The sequence below is a fragment of the Prorops nasuta genome, unplaced genomic scaffold (genome assembly GCF_024137725.1).
Source record: "Prorops nasuta isolate Cenicafe-Biocafe unplaced genomic scaffold, Cenicafe_Pnas_1.2 PNAS00005, whole genome shotgun sequence".
NCBI lineage: Eukaryota > Metazoa > Arthropoda > Insecta > Hymenoptera > Bethylidae > Prorops > Prorops nasuta.
The window spans coordinates 10,020,500-10,043,456 of NW_027116802.1; the positions used below are offsets into that span (position 1 = coordinate 10,020,500).

At 41.9% G+C, this 22,957-nt stretch overlaps 1 protein-coding gene across 3 annotated transcripts in view; it reads right to left on the reverse strand.

The window, feature by feature from the left end:
• LOC136773869 (uncharacterized) overlaps positions 1-22,957 on the reverse strand; it is an 88,422-nt gene that overhangs the window by 2,619 nt on the left and 62,846 nt on the right. The window lies entirely within an intron of this gene.

Genomic DNA, 22,957 nt, shown 5'->3' on the forward strand with positions numbered 1-22,957 from the left:
CTTTCTAGTTATTATAATCTCTTGGGAGTTAATGAACTCATGGATTGCAGTACTCAATAAATTTTAATATTCCTGAAGAATTTCGATATGGCTGTACAGAAGGTTTTATTAATAAATTAATGGGATAATTGAAATTTTACTTCCGGGTTCTTATTTTACGATAATTTTACGATTTTCTATAGTTTCAAGAAAATTTCTTTCCTATACAGTACATAGTACATTTGTATGAACTTGTTACATTTATCTGTAAACTATAATATATTGGCACGTAAACCCAGAAAAGTTAGAAAAACATTTTGCTCATTTCCTATCCGTATATTCGAAAGAGAATAGGAGGAGAAGACTTGCGTCAAACGCTAGGCGGTATATGGCGGGGGGGGGGGGGGGGGGGACTGAAGGTATAATTCGAATCCGGAAAAGGTGGTAGAAACGAAGGTGCGCGACCTCGATCCCGGTAATCCGGCAAAGTGGCTTCTCCTTTGCATTGGATTGGAGAACACTCATAGCGTGTGGTTGTTGTGAGATGAGCGCGTGCGGAGCAGTCAGCAGACCGGTCTGAAGTTGCGTGCGCAACTTGCATTATGCCGTTGAATATTTCATTCATAAGCGAGCTCGATGTATTCCGCGAAGGTAGCAAAGTATCACAAGTTGGTATGTACCTAGTATAAGGAACCCGAAGACCATCGCAATTACTCGCAGCCCCGAGCCGTGAATGAATCCTTTCGTACTACCACCCCCCCCCCGTATCCCCTCCCTCTCTTTTAGCTTCCGCCTTGGAATTCTACCCCGCAGCTCGACCCAACCTCCCTCCACATACGATGAAAATCATCGAGATGCCGCGGCACGATGCACAGAACCACCGCACCGAGACTGCTTCGGATCTCTCGAAACACCTGAAGCGGCGAATATCACAAATACCCTGGACCAAGGTCCATGTGGATCGAACAAGAACACGAAGAATCTCCTCCTTGGAATACGGAGGTATGATTTCCAGCAATTCTTATTCAGCGCCGCTATCATTAATCGTATAAATTACACGTAGGAATTTTTTGTTCCCTATTTAACGATCCTCTTTTAGAAATCTTGACGGTAGACTCGGTGTATATATATATATATATATATATATATATATATATATATATATATATATATATATATGTATATAAGAGTTAAACAATTTTTTAATGAGATTTACCGGCGTAAATTGAACTTGTTGGACTCAGGACAGGGCAGCCTGAACCGAAACGTTAGCCGACTCGATAAATTGGGATAAAATAAGGACTGGGCAGAGTCCAGCTACCGATAATTAATTAAGGGAGCAGCTCTTGCGTAGGAAATCTTAAGCGGAGAAATGTATATAATTTAAAGAGCGAGGATGCGAATGGCATGTGGCGTGTAGCATGTGGCAGCAGGAGGGAGGTACGTGCGGATGCTCGCACACCCCCGGCACACGCTTATATGTTGTACGTGTCAGGGTTAATAGCGTGTTTGTGGAAGGTGAATGTGATGCAGAACTCTCGTGCTGCACTTGGAACGGTTGGTCCCTCTCTGCTCGGAATCCCTTTTGGTACCAGGACCCCCTGGTGCTGCTGCAACGGAATGATTTATTCCTCGCCACACCATCGAGCGTGATTTCAGCCTACATTCCAAAATGTCAAACTTATCGATTTGACATTCTGCAGACTTTTATCCAAAGGTAACGATCGGTCTAATATATATTTTACCGTATCATTCGAGTATCTCGTAGAAACACCTCAGGCGAGGTCGAATAATCGATTCCACCGAAGACTTTCCTGATCTCAAGCGATTCGTGAGTTGGTACTCGAGCGTGACCTGGGAAAAGATCGAGAAGGATCCTCGAAAAGTAACGGCGCGAACTTCTTGCAGAGCTGGAATTCCTGACCCAGGGAATCTCTGCTGCAACCTCGAAAGACGCACCGGCTCGGAACACCGCGGAGTTAGCTATTTTCGTATCCGTGCCTGAAATCCTGAAATTCCCACTTCCCTTGACCGATCGATCAACCGGTCTATTTCTCGCTCTCGTTACCGAGCGAAAACAGGTGCTGGCAAAGTCAGCGCGACTTCGGCAAAAACTTCAACCTGACCATGGAAAATACTTTATCGTTCGGATCGAAGAGCGAATTTGATGAATGGAACGAAAGATCGAGATCGAAAAGAAAATCGTGAAATTTGTAAGAAAACCGAGGAAATACGCTTCAGCATTCGAGAAGTTACATTTTTTACTGAGATTTGTACAGGTGATATTTCGAATATTGCGAAATAGGAGAAGGAAAAATTTAACATTCGAAGCTAAGATCGACGTGGAGAGAAAAGGGGGACGCTTGGTACCAAAGGTGTGTACGTCACTGGTAGCGAGTGGCTAGGATTCTGCGAGGAGTGAGGACCAGTGACCCGCCACGCCCTGTATAGGTCGTCGCGCGCACTGCTCTCTCTCTCTCTCGTTACCGTGATGGTGGCAGTGGTAGTAGTGATGCAGAGCAGACTGGAGAGTTTAGCGCAGCGGCGCCCAAGACGACGAAGAAGACGAAGAAGACGACGACGACGACGACGACCAGGACGATGTTGACGACGACGACGAAGACGGTTGGTGCTAGTTACCGGTTTGCCACTGCACACCGGACTAACCAGATCAACATCCCCCCGCAGCGCCGCCGACTACTATCTTTCTCTTTCTCTTTTTCGGTCTCTTTGCCTTCCGCACCCCCCCCCCCCCCTCTCCCCCTCTTTCCCCCAACCGCTGGCCTCTTCCTTTAACCATATCGACCAATCCCGTCCCCGTCCTCTCCCACTTTCTCCTTTTTTTCACTTGCCACTTCAAACTCCAAGATTCACGACCCACTAGCTCCATTTTTTCATCTCTTATATACATCCCGCGAAGCCTCCTCGAGACACAGCCTCCCAAGCATTATGATTTTATTTCAGTGCGCGGGGCCAGGATGTCTTATAAGTACGCAATGAATTCTACACGCTTTGATAATACGAGAGGTTCGAGATAAATCGCATCGCAGATGATAGCTTGTAGCGTTCAAGGTCAGAGCGTTGAGACTCTTCGTGTTTGAGAGCGGCAAAGTGGAGCAGCCAGCCAGCCAGCCAGTCAGGCCAGCCACGCCCAAGTAGCGACCAAACGAGCTTCCTGCGTGGATTTTCCTCCGGTTAGTTAAGGTCGCCGCCAATCTCTTTCGTTTCATACTACATCCTTTCCATCTTATATCTGGCATGATAAGCCGTATACTCGTTTCTCTCTCTCTCTCTCTCTCTCTCTCTCTCTCTCTCTCTCTCTCTGGACTCGCCATTCATTCATTATCATAAAATAGTTTTCTAAATTATAAAGAGATTTGAGAAAATCATATATACGATATCCAGCAACTTGGCTCATTCACGTAACGTTCCACATTCTTGTTTATACCGGCAAAAGGTCAAAACGGTACCCGGAGATCTAGTTAGCGTGAAATCACACACCTTCGGGAGTATCTCTTCGATATAATTAACAACGGCACACGTATAATCTTTGGAATAAAATTTCGTTAGAGAAGAAATTATACGCTTTACCGTATTACCGCGTGTCGCAATCAAATGACCACGTATCCGGGCATTGAGAACAATAATTTCTGGATTTTTCAAACTAATAGGTTACATTTTTCTTCGTTCTTGGATATATATACGACCAACCCTAAATATTAATAAGTAAGCTTGCATCATTAATAAAAGGATTTGACTAATTTTTTTTACTGGAAAGAATCCAGAAATCGGAATAATTTACTATTATGTTAATGAAACATGGGTTTCTTGGATTAAATTTTCCAGATTTGAGCGAATAATGATTTATATGAAAGAAGATTGGATGGAAATAATATGTACGATAGGTAAGATCTGGCAGATTTATCCAGAACGGGAGACGCTTGACCTTGTTATTCCTGGATGATTTTTACGTTGAGGAATATCAGGTCTGTTCGAGCTTGTTCCAGCTCGTTCGTTCCATGGGATTTGCGAGTGAAGTATACAGGGACATAAGGACGCGGCTTCATTACCAGGAAACCTGTTAGTTATGCTAATATCGACTTACAAACCCTTCATTACTGCTGATGAGCAATTAATACGCTTGCCTGCCCCTTGCTCGCCCTGGCTAATGCACTCTCAACGTCTCTCAATTACACGGCGACAAAATCTTCAGCTGCAGTGCACAAAAATCTACTCGTTAAAGGTTTTATCCTCTGTCAAAAATTTACACCTTCCTTCATACACTCGGTAAGAGGGACCACCCTAGTATTTGCTTTTAAACATATTATCTTGCCTTAATTAAACTTCCACTCTCAAAATTGGACACGCTCCAGAAAATTTTACCATAAATAAATGCATGCAAAAAATTGGAAATCACTTTGCCGTCCAATGATTTGCAAGCCGATTTATCGCTGGCAGTTTATCGCGAACGTTAATAGCGAGTTACTGCCTGGCGCATATAAGTGTGCAAAGTGCGCGAACGTATACATTTATCAGGGATTTAGCCGAAAAAGTAATAGAAAACGGCAGGCTGCGAAGCTTGCAATTTGTAATCATATATGTCGATGATAAACTGCAGCCACCCACGTGTCTCACTTGATCGTTTCATTCCGTCCAGCTATTTTTTCTTTAACCAATTACTTTTCGATTAAGCATGGTTGGATAAACTACGATAGTAGGACGTGTCAAGTGTTTTCTGGAAATAATAGTCTGCATGTGTCTGAGGATAATTGATTCATCCAACTCGTTCGATCAAACTCGTTTTATTATGGCTTCGGCTTATTCCTTTTTCTCAGACGAACTTCATACTTTTATATCAGTGCACTCGATTTTCGTTGCACGTAGAGTTTTTCCTGGACGATAAAAAGAAAGCCATCCTGGAATTCATGAAAGTGAGCGTGAATATTTAACGTTTTCACCGGAAGTAGCCTGGAGGACTCGTGACGAAAGGTCTGAACGCACCTTCGACTGCCAAAGGAGAATTTAAATTAGCTTAGAAAGTTCAGGGTCATTCGTGTATAAGTTGGTCTTACGCGCCTTCATTTTATGTAGACACTGTAATCCACACTTTCAGTACTTCCATTAGAGCTACGACAATGCAGCACTTTTGTTTATTTAAGCAGAACTGTTGTGTCATATAGATAATAATAAAATCGATTTTATTAATAATTCCGAATAAAATGTGTTGAAAGTTTATTATACGTGGTACGTATAACGCGCTTATAGCTATGAAAATATGAAATGCTATTGTTCGCAAATACCAGGAACGTTGAGCTAACATCGTCGAGGATTGATGGACGGGCTCGTGAGTCCCGATGTTTTTTGAAGCATCGGATCGCGCTGAGTCGACCAGACTTCTATAAACAAGCCTAAGGCCCAACGACCGAAAAATGCGACTTAAATAAATCTTCATACGTGAATACGGGAATAATCTTTTTCAGCAGCTTCTTGAACGTCTGCAGTACAGCTCGGCATTGTATTTGAGTAAACGTTTAGTATACATTTTGGCAATAACTTGCTGAAACAGTTCGTGCATTCGCGCAAGGCTCGTTGAGTAAAACATAAAAGTTTAACGAGCACTGCTGTAAAACTGATTGAAGGAGGTTAGATTGGTTTTGGTACTCCGAAGAATATTACGCTAAGGTAAAAACCCTTTGCGAAGGCACAGAGACCTAAAATACCTACCCACTCGAAACTGCATAATATAGCATACGCATCAATAATTATTCTCCTGGTTCCAACGATTGGCACGATGGCAGTAGGGATCGTTCGCGAAGAATGACGATTTTTATCACTAGTGTAGAATCGAGTCTTCTCGCGCGGCGTACAATTATTTTTAGCATCCGATAATCAGTAGGTACCTTAACGACGTGATTTGTCAAATTTTGAGCTTAAATCACGTATAGTCAGTCGCGAGTAGCATGAAATTAAAGAGAAGCAATTGTGAGACTGGCTGTTAGGGGTAATATATCATATGTAGATGTACCTTCTGTTAAAGCTTCTTTCTCTCGTGGCTAGATAGAAACAGCCCTTGAAGTAAAGGCAAAATGAAGCAGTCATAGCCGTCATGATCCACGCTAACCGTTCGTCAAGAAGACTCTTCGCGATTAATGACGTATGCAAATTTTCCGTTTTGCCTCCCAGCTAACGTTGCCGAGTCAATGCGCTCGAACGGAAACCGATGCAAATGTCTGCAAAACGAACAGATTCTTCCTACACGCTCGACACATAAATCTCTGCTTCGCTAGCTGCTGGCTTCGATTTCCTTGGTATTTTCGTGGAAAACCATAGAGCTATTAATACTCCGCTTGGAGATTTCAACGCGTGCAACCTGCACAACCGCTATTATATCATCGAGTAGTCAATGATGCTGCAGGGACAGCCATGTTTCATCGCGAAAATAACTTACACGTGCAATGCGTGACAATAACAACAAAAGGATTTCCCGCAATCGCTTAATTCAACAGTTAATGTTAAAGCACATAATTGGCCATTGTAAATAGCTAGTAAACATTTATGGTCTTCATTGAAGAATATCAAAGAAGGACGTATGTATTGACGAGATATCGCTTGAGATGAAAAGTATTTTACAGAGATAAATAAAGCTTACTTTCCAAGAAATATGCAGCTCTTTCACTGTCAAATGATGCAGAATTTTGATGATTTAACTAGGATTAAAGTCACTGTTAAATCACAATCGTCTGTTAAAGAGGGATCTTTAAGGAGCTGCAGCGTCGGTAAACATATCATTTGCGATGTTGGTGGTCGTTCAAGATCAATATTTAACAAAAGGAGTATTTAATTGCTACTTTGGCGGATATAAGCCGACGTTAATTGCAGTGTTGCAATGGTTATATGATAAAGCACAATACACACTCCAGATGGGTGATAAGGGTTCGCGGAGAGAGTCTTGCTATCTCGTTTTCAGCGTTCAGCAGGACTTGTTTTAGTCTTAGCTTCTGATCGTAAGATGAACTTGGTGAAAGATGGTTGAGGCAGTTGGAAGCTAATATATTGGGGATATTGTTGGATAAAGGAGGACGGTAGTTGTGTAGTATATATATATATATATATATGTATAGTATCTAAAGGATCGGAAAAGGCTGACATTGGTTCCCCTATACACTGGTAGATAGCGCAGGGGGAGATTAAGCGGGGAAAGTGGAGAGGCTGCTGTGGCGGCCTCTTGGAAAGGCAACCTTGCAATGACCTCGCGTGAACCCAGGACCAGTGCAAGATATATACATAACGCGTACCCACACAAGGCCGCCTTCGTGTTTTGCCCTCATCGTTGGAGGGGGTTTACCTATGGCCACCGGGAGACCTCCATGTGCCGTCGCCAGTTATCTGCAGGAAATCTACTCTTGTAGGTATGCCAAAGACGGAGACAAGACGCCTGACTCTCCCCCTTCCTTTCCAGTCTTCTCTAATATACACACCCATAGCTTATCCCCCTTCAAGATTATTCTCTACCAATGAACGTTATCGAAATCTATAATATATACACTAATAAATATAATATTGATAAAAAAGAGTGAAAAAATGTCAAGCAAATAACTGTGACTGCCCGAGGAAATTAATTGATTCGTTAATGTAACGCAGCGATTAAAATTTGTATGGGATGTTTAATGGCGGAGATTTGAATGATACGGTAGGAGAAAAAAGAGGGAAGATTTTGCATTGAAATAGTCCCCTCGAGCAGACGCCATTGCTGTGCAACGCGAATGGCATAGAGGAGAACAACGTGCTACCAGCAGGGGATCGCGGCCCCGATACAAGATACTGCCACGTGTTACACGCTGTTCGCCACCAGAAGAAATGCTCTTCCTCCACCCGCGGCATTCTTTCACGGTACAACAATGCTGCGACCTTTTGTCGCCTGGAACCTCTTCCGGCTCGCGAGGAATCCGGTTATAGTCGCGAAAATGCATAAGCCAACCACCCACGCGTCGCAAACGCCACCCTACACTCCTATGAATCCCCATTGATGTCCGCGATAACGCAAAATTTACTCGGTTTACGGCAGAGGTCAACCCAGGTACAGTTATCCCGATGATTTTAGTAGCCAGTTGGAGCAGGAAACCTCGTGAAATGCAACAAGCTTTGTGGGCGTTGACGATGCTAGAGGGTCGATACAATAGAAATAACTATGGAATATTATTATGCTTTCCACAAAATAATCTTTTTTTTTTCTTCGAGAATGTTGATCGTCGTTATATACACGAACGTAAAACCTCTCGGGATAAAAAATCTGTTTTATCCTGGAGAACCGTTTAGAAGCGAGGGCTGGCTCTCTCTTTCCCTTTCAGTATTATATATATATATATACATTTAATAAATTTCTTAAAGTTTACCCTTGGATTCAAATTTACAAGAAATGGTGCACAAAAAATGTTTGCATCTTTAGGAGATACCTTTTGTATTGTAAAAAGGTTCGTCGCAACAGTTTTTATAAAAGGATCGTCGTGGCTGTTTTTCTTTTTTTTTTTGTTTGCCGAGCGAACTGGTCGATTTTATTTTACTTTGATGAAAATTACTCGTCGTGGTCGGCGCGCGCGCGCACCTGTATAAGTGTATAGGTGTGGTTGACAGTGTGCATTTAGTCGGGCGATCGAGTTTCTCGTATTCATTCGGGCTCTCGAAGGCAAATGGTTACTCGTCATTGCGTTATCTGCGGTCGATCGACGCAAATGTAGCCGCTTTTCAAATGTCTCTTAAGATTATGCAAATGCCCGCTGCCGCTTTCGATTGGCCACGCAGCCCCTGACCCATCTGAAATTGAGATATTCCGAGCCCCTAAGGGCTTATGACTCTCTCCTCTTTTATCGCCAATGTCGCCATCCCGGTAATTTCGACCTTTATCGATAGTCTAGTACCCTGACAGATATTTCTTTTCCACTTCTTGTACGCATTTTTATTTTCCCCTCGCATATTATACCTCTTCCTTCGATTCGCCTGCAACAAGTTTCTCGTATATTATACAGGAACACCGATCTCACGAATCTTTGTAGCACGAGAAAGACTGGAATTAATGAAAATGACACAGTGATTGACCAACGACGATCCAATTGCACGTTTCTTTCTATTTTATAATTATAGTGAAAATTATGTTATGGGAAATCTTCGGAATTTCGCAAACCATCTCAAGTGCATGCTCGACTGATCGCTAATGGCGTATGAGAAATTTGATATACAACGACTTTATCGTGTGTATGAGTAATTGAATGCCAGATCGATGTTGAACTTTACACTATATTGCTCAATGAGATTGGATTATGTCGGAAAATGGGAAAGATTACAAGTTTGCAATAATACATTTCCATAATTCTTTCGGTGATTCGCGCTTTCTAGCTTACCAATGCGTTGTTAGCTAAGGTCATTAATTAGAAAAATCTTGCTACAAGAGTACTGAATCATCGATGCAAGAAGGTTAGGGATGATGGATGTTGGGAGTTTGTTGAATTGGATATTATAGCATATCGGGCTTATATGTTCGCGAGGATGTAATCGATAAATTTCTATCGGCTCCTTTGGGATTCACCCACACGTGGATGTTGCCCACTTCGCAACGTGACATTTCCTTCGGCCGGGGCCAACCACCCACGCACTAAATGTCGTTTCGTGATTGATGCGGCTTCCTTTCAAACACGGCACACAAGCTGCTCGCGAGCCACGCAGAATTCAGTGGGACCTTGGCCATTAAGCCGACTGACTTAACACTAATATTCAATAATGTAAGCTCCTAACTATATGTAGCTGCATGTAGATTCAACATGAACAATAACAAGTCCAAGTAGGTATTAGCATTAATATAGTTTATGAATTTATTGAAAAATCTCAACAAAAACCCTATGATTTTGCAGAATTCTTCTCCACACTATACTCAGTTGTATGCTATATTTTCTAGCTGTCTTAGTTTAATACTGTTCGTAGTTCGCAGAGGCCTTAAACCGCGGAATGTGGAAGAAGCCCGTGGTTTCCAAGTTAGATTCTTTCTTTTACAAGCTCGGCAAGAAACGGGCAAGAGAGTTTCTTTCGCGAAATCGCGGGTAGACTGCGTAATCTCTTATCCCGCGTTCAGCTTCAACGCGTAAAAATAATTTGAGTTGCTCGAGCCTACCTGATTTATGGGCAAAAATTGAGCAGCAGTAATTTTGGAACAGTTATGTAGTTATTGGCGAGACTTTTTTCCTTGTTTTTAACCAATCAGTTGGAATTATTTGAGCACAAAGTTAAGAAAACATAATATTTAAAAATAGATGGAAAAATATCGAGTGAATAAATAAATAGTTTAAACGGAGGATCAATATACTTTTCTGACGATTCTTGGTTGGGTTAGGTATGCGTATCTCGCTTTAGAAGGTGGCATCAGTTATATATGTATCTGTGTGCCCGGGAGGAAGAAAAAAAAATATTGATCCATCGGAAAGGATCGGTAGTTATGAGTCGCATGATTTTTCGGCATTTGTACTTGGACGGGAGCACATGACTACCTGATCGTTCGAGATACAAGAATGACGCGGCTAAATTTTGAAAAAGCTCGAAAACGAATGGCAGCATCTGCTGACTGCATACTGACGTGAGTGAAGAAAAAAGAGGCGAGATTGAGAACTAGGAGAGAGAACGATCGAGAGTGAATTAGCTTATAGAAGAAAGAAATTAAAAGAAAGAGCGTGGGCTTTCTTCAGATGCGGTAGAAAAAAAATGAAAGAAGCTGAAGAAGGGAGAATGGACTTTAGAGCTGTGGGCAGAGTGGAGGCTGAGGATGAAAAGGCCAAAAGGAAGAAGATAGGTGAGGGGAAGAGTGGCTGAGGGCAGAAAAGGGCACGAGGTCAAGGGTTCATGGATCGTTCGTGTTGTGATCGACCAATAAAAGCAACGGTAAGGTAGTGCCAAAGAAATTGGGGAGGGAGAGGAGGAGAGTCAATCGGGCCCCCCATTACCATACGTTATTGGTTGGCTTCGGATCGGCCAGTGTTTGCCATAACTCCAGATAAATAAACCCTAGAGACAGATAAATTTGCGTGAGCGCCGCTGCGTGTATAATGCAAATGCAATCATGTCCAAGATCCCCTTAAAATTCGTCCCCCGACTCCCAAAACTCTGCTCGAATGAACCGCTAAGAATCATCAAGACCCGCCATATTAATAAACCACACTTTTAATTTCACGACAAAAGTTTATCTATAAATTCCAAACAAAATTAACTAATTCAAATTAAACGCGCTCGTTAGATCTCTTTGCGTTCGTGAGAAAATTTTTTTGATTCTCAACGGTGATGCTTTTTGTTCGATTTCAGTGATAGATGTGAATTGAAGGGGTTGTCGTCTCTCTCATTAAAAAAAGGTCTTTTGAATGATGATAATTAGAATATTATTGATAGCATCGACGCTCAGCATCCGCGAACCGTTGTCAAGATCACCCGAGGAGCAGTTTTACGATTTGTTGACACTATCAGGAATGTTCGATACGATCGGTATTTTCAAGCACTTTATAATAATCGGATAGATCGATCGATTAGCAAGTCGCTAACGAGGTTCCAGTTAGCGTCGTCATATCGCACGACTAACTTTATCAATCATTATTACGGCCTTTTTGATTATTTTTAATCTTAAGATATATATATATATATATAATTGACCTATGGACTAAAGTTTTAAATCGAGATTAACTGTACTATTGATGAATGTACAAATGATTTATATATGATATGTAGGTTCTGCACACTTAGCGCGTAACCCGGTAATGGTATTTTGTTATCATCGTGCGTCGCCTTCTGATTCTCTATTAATCGCGATGATAAACTGCTTCGTCTTGCGGTATTTTAATTGGTATCGTTTTGGGCGCGGGTAATCCATGGCTTTGGATCGGCACGATTATTGCTCTTTTATTTGCGGCAAACAAACGAGGACTCGATGTAGATACGGTTCACGAAGCTTAATTAACGCTGGGACTTATTCATTGTGGAAATTGGCTGGGTTGAACAAAAAATCGGCACCGATCGAGAAATAATCTGATAGTTCAATTATCTCGCTCGCGTTACACAATGACGGCTGATCGCTTAACAGCAAAATCGAGAATAAGCACATCTGGCCAAATAATTAGGCACAGCTCGTTTCGATCGATCGATCGATCCGATCGAGAGCGCTCCTACGGATCGCGTGTGGCTTCTACGTTTCTTGCGCCTTCAACATTTACTTTCCAATTTCAAGCACTCGTGATTATATTCTCATAATAAATACTAACGTCTTCTTTTAAATCAATATTAATCATACATAACATATATATAGTCATGCAGCATCTCTTTCAGATACTACTGGGGCTTCTGATCAATTATTTCCCATTTATTGATTATGTTTTTCGCCTATAATTACTCTTTGGATAGAATTTATGATTCTTAACTCTATATTAATTACTATTTACTCACTATTTTGTTGCTTGATCAGTTATTTTTAAAGTGAAACACAGATTGATCCTTACCTGTAACAGAAAGATATACGTAAACGTTAAATATAATGAAGCTATTCAATTTTTATATATAAGCTATATTATTATAGCGCGTTAGTTAATCACGTAAATACTCTATATATTTTACTGATAAAGAAAAATCGATCAACTATTCGTTTCCGTAGGAAATCAATTTAAATGATAAAATTATTCGATTGGATCATTTCGCTTAGTAATAAAATGATATTATGTGACATAATTTATAAAATCAGTGATTCTAAAATCAAAATTCTTGAAATTGATTGTTTACTTTACTGATAAAATAATGAGTCTCGCCATTTATTATAACTTGTTCCAACGTCAACGTTCTGTAGGTATCTAAACTTTCAGACGTATCTCTGAGAGCATCAAAGCATCACAGAGGAATAAAATAATTATGATATAAACAGAATGGAAATTCTATAGAAAAATAAATTGAATTTAATCGATAATACAGTCACGTGAAATAAATTGGCAGAAATTCGCACCTATGGTTTAAGGTTGTTTGCAGGTAAGTCCTGTTCAGTATTCAGTGCGCAGGTACGACATAAGAATCTCTTTACGGTGCCCCGCGAGGAGCCCCCGGCGCGATTAATGCCGATTAAAAAGGCAAAACGTACCGCCTCCGATCATTACGAAGGGGCTTGGTAATTTCTGTTGGTAGCTGTGACGATCGCTTTTCGTTTTTCTTCTTTTCTCTACCTGTCTCTCTCATCCCTTTCCCTCACCTTTCATCCCCATCCCTTCTTTTTTCATTACCCTCCTCTTCTCTCTTCCTTCTCTCTTCTGGTCTATACCTGGAGCCCTGCAGGGGCAAAGTAATTACTTCTAGTCCGCTGCTGAGCTTCGCTGGCGGTTCGATAGCTAAACTTATAATTTAATGGTTAATTATATAAGGGTCCCCCGCGATTCACCGAAGCCACTGGGCGGACACGATGACGTGCAGGAATGCACCGGTGTACACGATACTCGTTTTCGGCAAGCCCATTCTCCCTTCCTCCACCCTTTCTTATTCGACTAACAGCACCGATGGACTCTTCGTAATCAAAGTTATCGGCCAGACAGACGTTATTAACTCTCGTCTTTGAAATTTTCTGCCAGCTCTGATGAAGCTTTACAAGCCCATTTCAATAAACAACTCTTTCTCCCCCATACTACAATTTCAACATAAGAGAGATATTCCGCAGATAAAAAGCCCTTCGAATGGAATTTGATTATTTCAAGGTATCAGTTTCTTTGATTGCACCTGTTGAATTTACACCAGTATCTGCTGTTCAATTCCTTTGTAGAACGGGCCAACTCAGTAGACTGGACAAAGTGAACGAGTTAGCCAGCACTAATCAGTCCGTAACCATATACGGCTACCCTTTTTTAGTCTAGACGTCACAGAAAGATGATCAGATAGAAGAATGAAAAATCCAAGGAAAAGGGAGAAAAGAATAATTTAAAAATTCCCATGCTATATTCCGCTGATTATTCCGGTAGTAAGAATATATCTATTGATGAGCTATCAAAGTGAATGGGACGTTGCTAGAATAAATTATCAGAACGACAAAGACCTTATTTTACAGTCGCCTTTAATTAATTTGTATGTATAACACAGTGTGCGCATTTACACTGGGGGAATATTAAATTGCATAGGAATAGTGCTATGAATATTTATAAGATCGTTAAAGACCAACGTATATATATACACATATATATACCATTTATAAAAATAAAATATTCATCGATTCGTAGTAAAATTGGGTTCATTGATTCGACGGTTCGGATTGGGATATTGCAAGTACTTGAATGAAATCGCATCGGAGGGCGTTTGGGGACTTTCGATTTTATCGATTTTATTGATTTAGGCCGGTTGGAGTCGTTTCGTGCAGGAATCCGTGATGACCCGACCTTCGCCTAATTTATTTATAGCGGCCTAGATGGGAGATAAGTTGGCGTGAAAAAGCGGAAACGGGATCAACGAGAACGAACGGACTTGCTCGTGCCGCGATCGAGATACGAGCCAGTCACGCTCGTCCGTTTCTCGTATAGGTGCGGAGAGCACTCGGAGGAAATCGAGGAAGAAATTTGTTTTCTCCGGATAGTTCCAGCCCCCTTCCCCATCCCCATTTTACAACCCTATGAAACCTCGTATCGGACGCGACTCCTGTGCGAGGACGCGGAACGATTACCGCAGCTCCTCAGGAATCTCATCCATTACCGCCCACCGCTATTCTAATTTTTATCACCAAACGTTTTCCAACCTCTCTCTATCTCTCTCTCTCAATAGCTTTCTTTTAATCGATTCATTATTAAAACTTAATTAAATCTACGATATATAATGACGTTGATTTGTATCAATGAACCAATACGTCTGTAGGTTGTCTAGTTAGTACACGTATAAATAGCAATTGTTTCAATGGGGGGCTTTTAGGAGTTTTCAGTTGACGGTAGATTAGTCTGGCATTCTATCAAACGTTTTTCAGTATCGCTTACAATGGCGATAATTACGCGGTGCCAAGTTCTTCTCATGGAACTTGCTACCTTGCTACCTCTTTCCTTGGTTTCTCCTCTCTTATACTCTTCCCCTGTCTCATACGTTACGAACAATCACCATTTGATAGAATCACGTGAGATCGGACAAAACGAATACACCAACGGAGTTTGCTCACTTTTATCCTATCGCTTCCTCGCTGTCCCATAAATTCATTCGATATAATTCCATATTGCGCAACCTACACTCGCGAGTGAGTAAACACAGCAGTGTTAAAAAAATTCTAAACGAATAAAAAGAAAAAATATTTGTATGAAAGACTCCGGAAAGATTTTATGATTCAGATATGAGAAGAGAGAAATGTCAACAATGCTGCAATTTGTACTTTCGCCGACAATTAATTCACGCGCATTCCACGTTCACTTTCCCGAAAGTCCAAGATTGAAGATAGGGCCTTTTAGAGTTAAACAATGATAAAGGTGGTTGGATACTCGTAAATATTCTGCGGGATTCTATATACGAATGAATCTAATTAATCGTGCAAGTAGCAGAAAAAGGCATTGCTTTCTCGCAGTGGCTACGAATGTTTATGAATAATGTATCCCTGATTGGCAGAACTGATACCCTACCCATGTATAATTACCATCATCACGGGACCTGTGATAATTGCGAGAGATTTAGTCAAGGGTCGCTTAATACCAAAAGAAAAGGGAGAAAAGAGTGATAGAGCACGCGAATATATAACTTATGTAAAAAAACTTATATCCGTTGATCCCAGTTTAAATGAAGCAGAAATGATTCTTCGTCAAGAATCATACTCTTCTGTATTTTATCATTGCTCAATGTGTAAAAGTTAATAGAAACAATACGTAACCTTCGCAGGATTTTCCAGACTTGTTTACCAGAGAATAAATGGCGGAGGATTTTTTTAGATACATAATAATGTAAATTGCTATCTTGATTTATGCGCAAAGAAGATTTATGGGGATCGAGAACATCGAAACTTGATGTTTTGCATAGGGCAAGTAGGTATTTACTTAAAAGGGGAGGGGGAGGGAAAGGAGAGGAAAATAGTGAGACGTTGGACGAAAGGGTGGGGGACCAAGTTGAGTCCATTCATCTAACTTTTCCACGACTTTCGACCTTAAAATCATGTCGACTCGTCCGCAGTATCATATCTCGCGAAAGGATCTCGAATCGACTCTCGCGCGACTTACTTTATCCAGGAATGCGTTTACGCAGATTCGTGCTAAACTCTTCGATCGATCCAAGTTAATTTTAGAATACAGAGTCGAGTAAGAAGAGTCGAAGCTAATCTGCAGAAATGGAGGATGATCCCCATCAATGATGGGCAGAAAAGAATGAACCGAATGACTCGAGCGAAGGTCACTTTGGTGAACCTGAACTCTCAGGGTCAAGTCTGGCTACATTGTCAGGAGATTAAATAAAGGCGAAAGCCGATCAGTTCGGCTTCGATAAGAAGCAAGCTGCCGAGTCACTCTCTTGTAATTATACGTACCGCGGGACCAATAGGGGGTCCTACGTCGACAATTAGATCATTTCAGCCTCCCATCTAACAGCAGCTCGATTTATTCGTATATATATATATATATATAAGCCTCTATTCATTACGTTTTTTATAATCGTTCCTCCGTTCATCGTGACATTGAAAAGAATCTTTTTACCTGCCACCACTTTGTAGTGCCTCGTTTAAAGGAAATCCAGAAAATCACGTTGAAAGAATGATTTTTACAGACCTTCTGGATTTTTCTGCTTTTTTCTTGGTACAGGCAAGAAATAAGCCCAAAGTGTGATTCGATTGAATACGTGGAGTATTTAGAGAAACAGGTAGAAAATTAGCTATCCCTGGTCGATCTGGAACACGAGCGTTCCGGTATTCGAGACTAAACATAACGTTCAGTGAATGCATATATGCGTGTCTTGGGCCGCGGCCCCAGGGCTTCGCGGAAGGTCATTGCGGGGTCAGATAATGACGGGCCGAACTCTACAATCACAGAAGCGCGCACGCCACGTGGCTTGGCGTATACGCCTTACCTGATCTCTCCTCGTGTTCATTCCTGGCCCTGCAGAAACGTTCGCCAACAATTCAGCAAACCGTCATCAGCCTCGAGGATCAGAAATAATCATGAGCCAGCAATTTCCTCCACATTTTGGGGATCACTTCGAAAATCCATTCCACATGCCTCGAAGACTTCGTTTAGAGCCTATAATTGTAAGCCAATCGTGAAACTTGCTCTTTCATATTTAGACTTAAATTCAAGTCGAGGGGGATTGCCCACGAAGAAACCTTTGATTTTCTTCTTACATTTGACTCACTCACAGATCAACAAACTACAATAGAACGAATCGATCAACGAAGGGTAAAAATAATGTCTTTATGAGCGGCGAGATATTCGCCATATTTGTCACAATTAATTAGTTACCACCAAAGCACGAAGTACGAACACGAAACGACCAGATACGATCCTTGGTAGCGAGCACGAGGCTCTCGAAAGTATCAGCGCCGTAGGATCTTACGCGGGAAAAATTAATTTCGTGACCTCCTTCGAGAAGAAATTGCCGAGGGTCTGGAGAACAAGGGGAATGAATAGAGAAGAGGCTGCAGGCTGGGGAAGGGGGATGAGTGGGGGGGGGGGGGGTGAGCAAGGGAACGAGAAACAATGAAGAGTAGGATAAAAGAGGAAGAATGATAAAGAGCAAAGAGGATACTGCAGCGATAGAGGATGGGGAGTTGCAGGGAGGTTAAAGAGTAAAAGGGGGAGGGAGGAGAAAATGATAAAGGCTAAGAGGATTAAGAGGGAAAAGGAGAGGAAGGAAGGGTCTTGAGGTAGCGTATTAAGGATGAAGAAGAAACACGGAGGACGAAGGAGAGTAAAGAGTAAAGAGAGTCATGAGCTCCCACAGGGGCTGACCCCGTGACCCTATCAGCCAGGCCCCTCTCTAGCTGGTATTGTTTATAGTTGAACCTGCGGATCCGCCATTGTTCCTCGTAGCCCCCATTGTCTCTTTGGACCTCTTCCTCTTCCACGCCGCCACTGTGCCATAATTTACGGAGATATCAACCGAGGACCTAATTACCGTCGAGTAATTGCTCAATTTAGACGCCTTCGCCAATCCCATCTTACGAATTTCCCAAGCTACGTGAATCCTTGAACGAAACTCGACAGCAGGTTCAATGAAAACTCAATGTCACTAGTGTTGCAAAATCGAAGCTGGGGAAGAGAGGGGATCATTTTTCTTCTTGCACCAAAGTCCTGTACCGAAGAACTGTGTCGAATCTCAAATTTTTTTATTTTTTACGCAATAAAGAGCAGAGTACACGCGTGTCCGGATTAGAGGATAGAAATGAGAGGAACATGCGTGTCCGGATGAACAGGATCGAAGCTATAATAGCTGTGATCGGTGTGATCAGAATTTTCCAAAGGATCGTGCGATCGATCTTAAGAAATAGAGCATGTATCCTGTGGAAGGATATCGGCCTCGCGAAAGTCCACGCGGTATACGTGTAATGACAATGTAGATGTGGATCAGGGTAATGATGATGACCGGCTTCTCCGACACGCTGCGCTATTCACGGTTGTAAATGCATCCGTGCGTAAATTTTCAACGACAAAACGTACGTGTCGTGCAACGTGGTCCGACGTACCATTTCTGGACATCGAAGGGCACGAAAAATTCGATATCCATCAAAGAGAACTACGAAATTTTCACCAAGAGACTCATTTTGTCGTTGTGCAGTGTACACTATATGGTCCTTATTTTGAGGGTCGATGAAAAACGGGATTCGTTGGATAATCTCGTGGATGTTGTTCCGGAAGAGATGAGAGGATCGTGGAAAATCAGGATAGATATAGTGTAATAAGTACACAAAAGCACGATGGCTTTCACGGGCGTTGTTGAAAGAGCTTGATTTAACTTCTGGACTCGCCGGTTTGGAAAACCGGAAACGATGGAAGCCTTGGGCGAGAATTTACCGAAGATGGCGCGATACTCGTTTTTCCTGAGCCGTCAGTTCATTGCACATTATAGCGCGTGTACGCGTACGTGAATACACACGCGTGCCCCTTACGAGGGGACTGAGACGAAGAAGGGGAAGTGATTACAGAGCGCGAGCCTCTGCTTGCCCCCGGCGCGTGCGTTCGAATCGTCCCACCAACCCTTCTACGATCCCCGCCAAGAACCACCTTAAGCCGACCTTACGACCCATAAAATTATTCCACTTTATTCTCATTTGCCAAATTGTTCGACGAGAATGCACGGGCCATTAAAAACTATTAATGATCGAGCTAACCGGAAATGACGCAAAAATTTAACAAACAATAGAGATTAAGCTGAGAGGTCGACGGGGTCCGAGAACCTCTGATCCTGGAAGGACCGCGTGAACGAATTCTGGGAATAAAACACGTTGCACAATGGTGGTTAACCACTCATCGACTAATATCTCGCTCGGTAGTAGGAAACAAAAGCAACTACACGCGAAACAGCTTCGCTCGCGAAACGACTAGTCAGCGAGTGTATCTACTGAACTTTCACCGCAATTAAACTAAAAGCGCAATTTCTGCGTGACTGCATTCACTCCTACTAAGGTTAATAGCTCCGTACCGCGGGGTCAGCGATACCGATGAGCCGCGGTCGCATTCCTCGCACGATGAAAACCCCCATAAGCCATTTTCTCTCCCCCGTAAGACCAAAGAAACACTGCGAGAAGCTCTTTCGTAGGAGTCACTAAACTTTTAAAATCTCGTATTTAAATCTTGTTTTAATTTGCTTAATCCTTTATAAAAATTAATGAGATAATAACTCCAAGGATGCTGAGAAGATTTAATGTTTCGAGAGTGTACGTAAGCTCGAATGAGCTTTTAAAAAGTATCGTTGAGTCTTGGGTGAGATGATTGAAATTTCGAAGTTGCGGAATGCGAGGAAGAATTTTCAAAGCTTCGAGTAAGGATATGGTTGTTGGTAGGTGGAACTGGAAGAACCTTGGGTGGAGGACGCACGCGCCGGGGGCGAGCAAAGGCTCGCGCTCTGTAATCACTTCTCGTCCCCCCTCAACTTTCCTCTGGAGAACGCACACGTGTGTTACACGCACGCTGGATGCAGCAGCATCTACATGCTAATTCCGGATCGGTGCATGGGTTTACATTACGTGGATGTGCGGCCAGTGCGCCGCACCGGGCTGGAGAGTGGAGAGTTGCACGCCATGCTCACGCGTCTTCCATCCTAACATCTGCGTAATTGTCCCTCCCGGCAGCATCCGCTTCTTATCGCTAAACTTTTCTCCATAAAAAATCTACTATACTTTCGATACCATCAATCCCAAAAAAATCATATAGATAGCCTGGCCATTATTCAGAGTACACTCAACGATAGAAGAATGTAGAATTCATTAAAACGTTTGAATTGTCTTTAATGTTCACTCTGCTACAGGGTATCAATCTTGTATTGTATTTATCAAAGATTCTTCTCTCTATCATCATTATTGGGATAGAGTTTGATAATGAATAAAATACTTAGCGAATTGTATATACCGTTACTTTGTGATACGATGAAAAGTATAATTCGTTAAGCAGACGTGGTAATAAGTCGAATTATTTGTGAATTATACGAAGGAAATACGTGACAGACTAATTCGTGAATCAAAGAAATATGATTAATGAAAACGAAGGGTGTTATTATCTAATAGGTTTAGTCGGGTTCAATGCTCCTGGTTTATTTTTAGGCTATTCGTTTTAAAATCCACCTCTTTCGCAAGAATATATTAGACCCCGTACGTTTCCTAAATACATTCTTACATATTTTACGATTATACTATTAATATGTATACTTCTATCGAGCCACGAAATCCTTGAAAGAAATGCACATATTATAATATTCGAGAATGTCGATTAATCGTGGAAGACAGAAGTAGCAATTATCCGGGTAGTAATGAAAGCCTAGTGTTAATGGCATCACTCAAACCCTAGAATTTAAGTAGCAGATGTAATATGGGATCAGTAAATTACTTTGGCAAAGATGCGAAAATAATTGACGTTAGATTATAATTCTAATAGTTTCGAGTAAGCTACAAAGTATAAACCTAAAGATACAAAATCTCTTGAATGTGTTTTCGTGACTGAATCTCGAAGGGGCTGTGGATTAGGACCCTTGAAAACAAGTTTTGGACTCCTCCAGCAATATTGGGCAACAACTAGCAACGTATAGCATATGCATAATTTCTCTAGGTCGGCTTGTTCCACAGAACTGACAATCATCCTCGGAAGCTTTAACGATAGGCATCGTGATTTATTTTTGGAAACGATGCGCGTGGTTCGACCAAGATAAGAGTCTAAAAGACGTAATGATGGCATCCAGCAACGAAAGTGGAAGAAGGTAGAAGGGTCTTCCAGTCCAAATCTTTGCTGCCCGGAAGGGATTTGCTGCTTAGAAGCATTTTGCACATTTTAAACCGGCCTGGGAACCAGACGCCTCTGCTATATCTGTACCTACTTTTAAAATTTTAAACTCTATGGCATTATTTTAATATGTATTCGCTATCGATAGTAAAATAATTTGTATATATGCATGGATATCAATAGATCATGGATCATGCAAAAGAAAGGATTATAAAGAGATATAATAAATTTGCTTCGAGAAAGCTTCTTTACACTTCCGAAATATCGCTGACTGCACAAATTTATCTATATGTGGCATTTGCTACTCGACGTTTTGGAAGACGAGGATTCATCAAGCAGAAATCTGAATCGTATTAGTTTCGATGACTGTGGTACGATAAAAAAAGGAAAAAACAAAAGAAAGGGAAGAGAAAGCGCAGTGAGGAATCATAAATCGTAAGAAATCTGTATTCCCGGGCCGTCGTGGTTGCGTTTCGTGTTCATCCCCGTTTTTCCCGCCTTAAGAACGTGTACCACAAACGTCCCACGAACAGTATGTTCCGAGCAAGACGTCGCGATCACGACTGGCACGTCTGCGGGGCGGCTTCTTTCTCCAGCATTCAACATGTGTTGGAATTTCGACACACACCGTGCACTCTTGTTTCATTTCATTTCGCCTCGCGTTTCTAGATCACAATGTTGTTAACACGTTACGACCAGTTGTGCACTTACTTATCCTAGTATATATACCCTAACTAAGAGAAAGAGGAGCGTTGATTTCTACCATGCATTCACACTCCAACAATTGTATTGTTAATTTCATCGGGGTGCTGATCTATTCTATTCGACTGAAGGATACTTATTGCCCGTGTCGCAACTTTATATTGTCTCGAGATCCTTTGAAATAAGTTCATCCATTTGGTTACCCAAAAGACTTGCAGCAAGACGACTCGTTGAAAACGATCAGCGAGAACAAATATACAAAGAGATAGAGGATAATGAGAGAGTGACATAATTATGTAGGAGGAAGAAAGCAGGTAAAATTGATGGATAAGCGAATATATACGAGTGGTAAATAAAGTGGAGCGTTAACCTTTTTACCACGTGTGTTGTACTTATGGAGGAATCGTTGAAGGGGCCCTATAAAGAGTGGCAGAAAATTTACGATGTGAGACAGCTGGCTGGAGTCGTGTGACTCAATATCATCCTGGAACAGCATCATTAAAGAAATACAATGGAATATCATTGAAATTGGTATGGTTCGCTACCAGGAATCGAACATTCTCCATACGGGAGCATTATCGCGTTTGTTATATCTACATATTTCCTGGCTTCATCATCGAGGCTAGCACACGATAGCGAGCGTGTATCCGCGGTGTTCTCTGGTAGTACATATTGTCATAAGGAGCCGGTGGAGCCCGGCTACGAATAGACGTCTCTCCACCTCGAGTGTGCCAAAGATTTATTACCAGCACGATGTGTCGGGGCCACGAGTTCGCCATTGCAGACTTTCCCAGCTGAGAGACGCCAAGCAAACCGGAGGCGACCGCTCTTTACATTATTGGACCCGGCCCTCTCGCTTT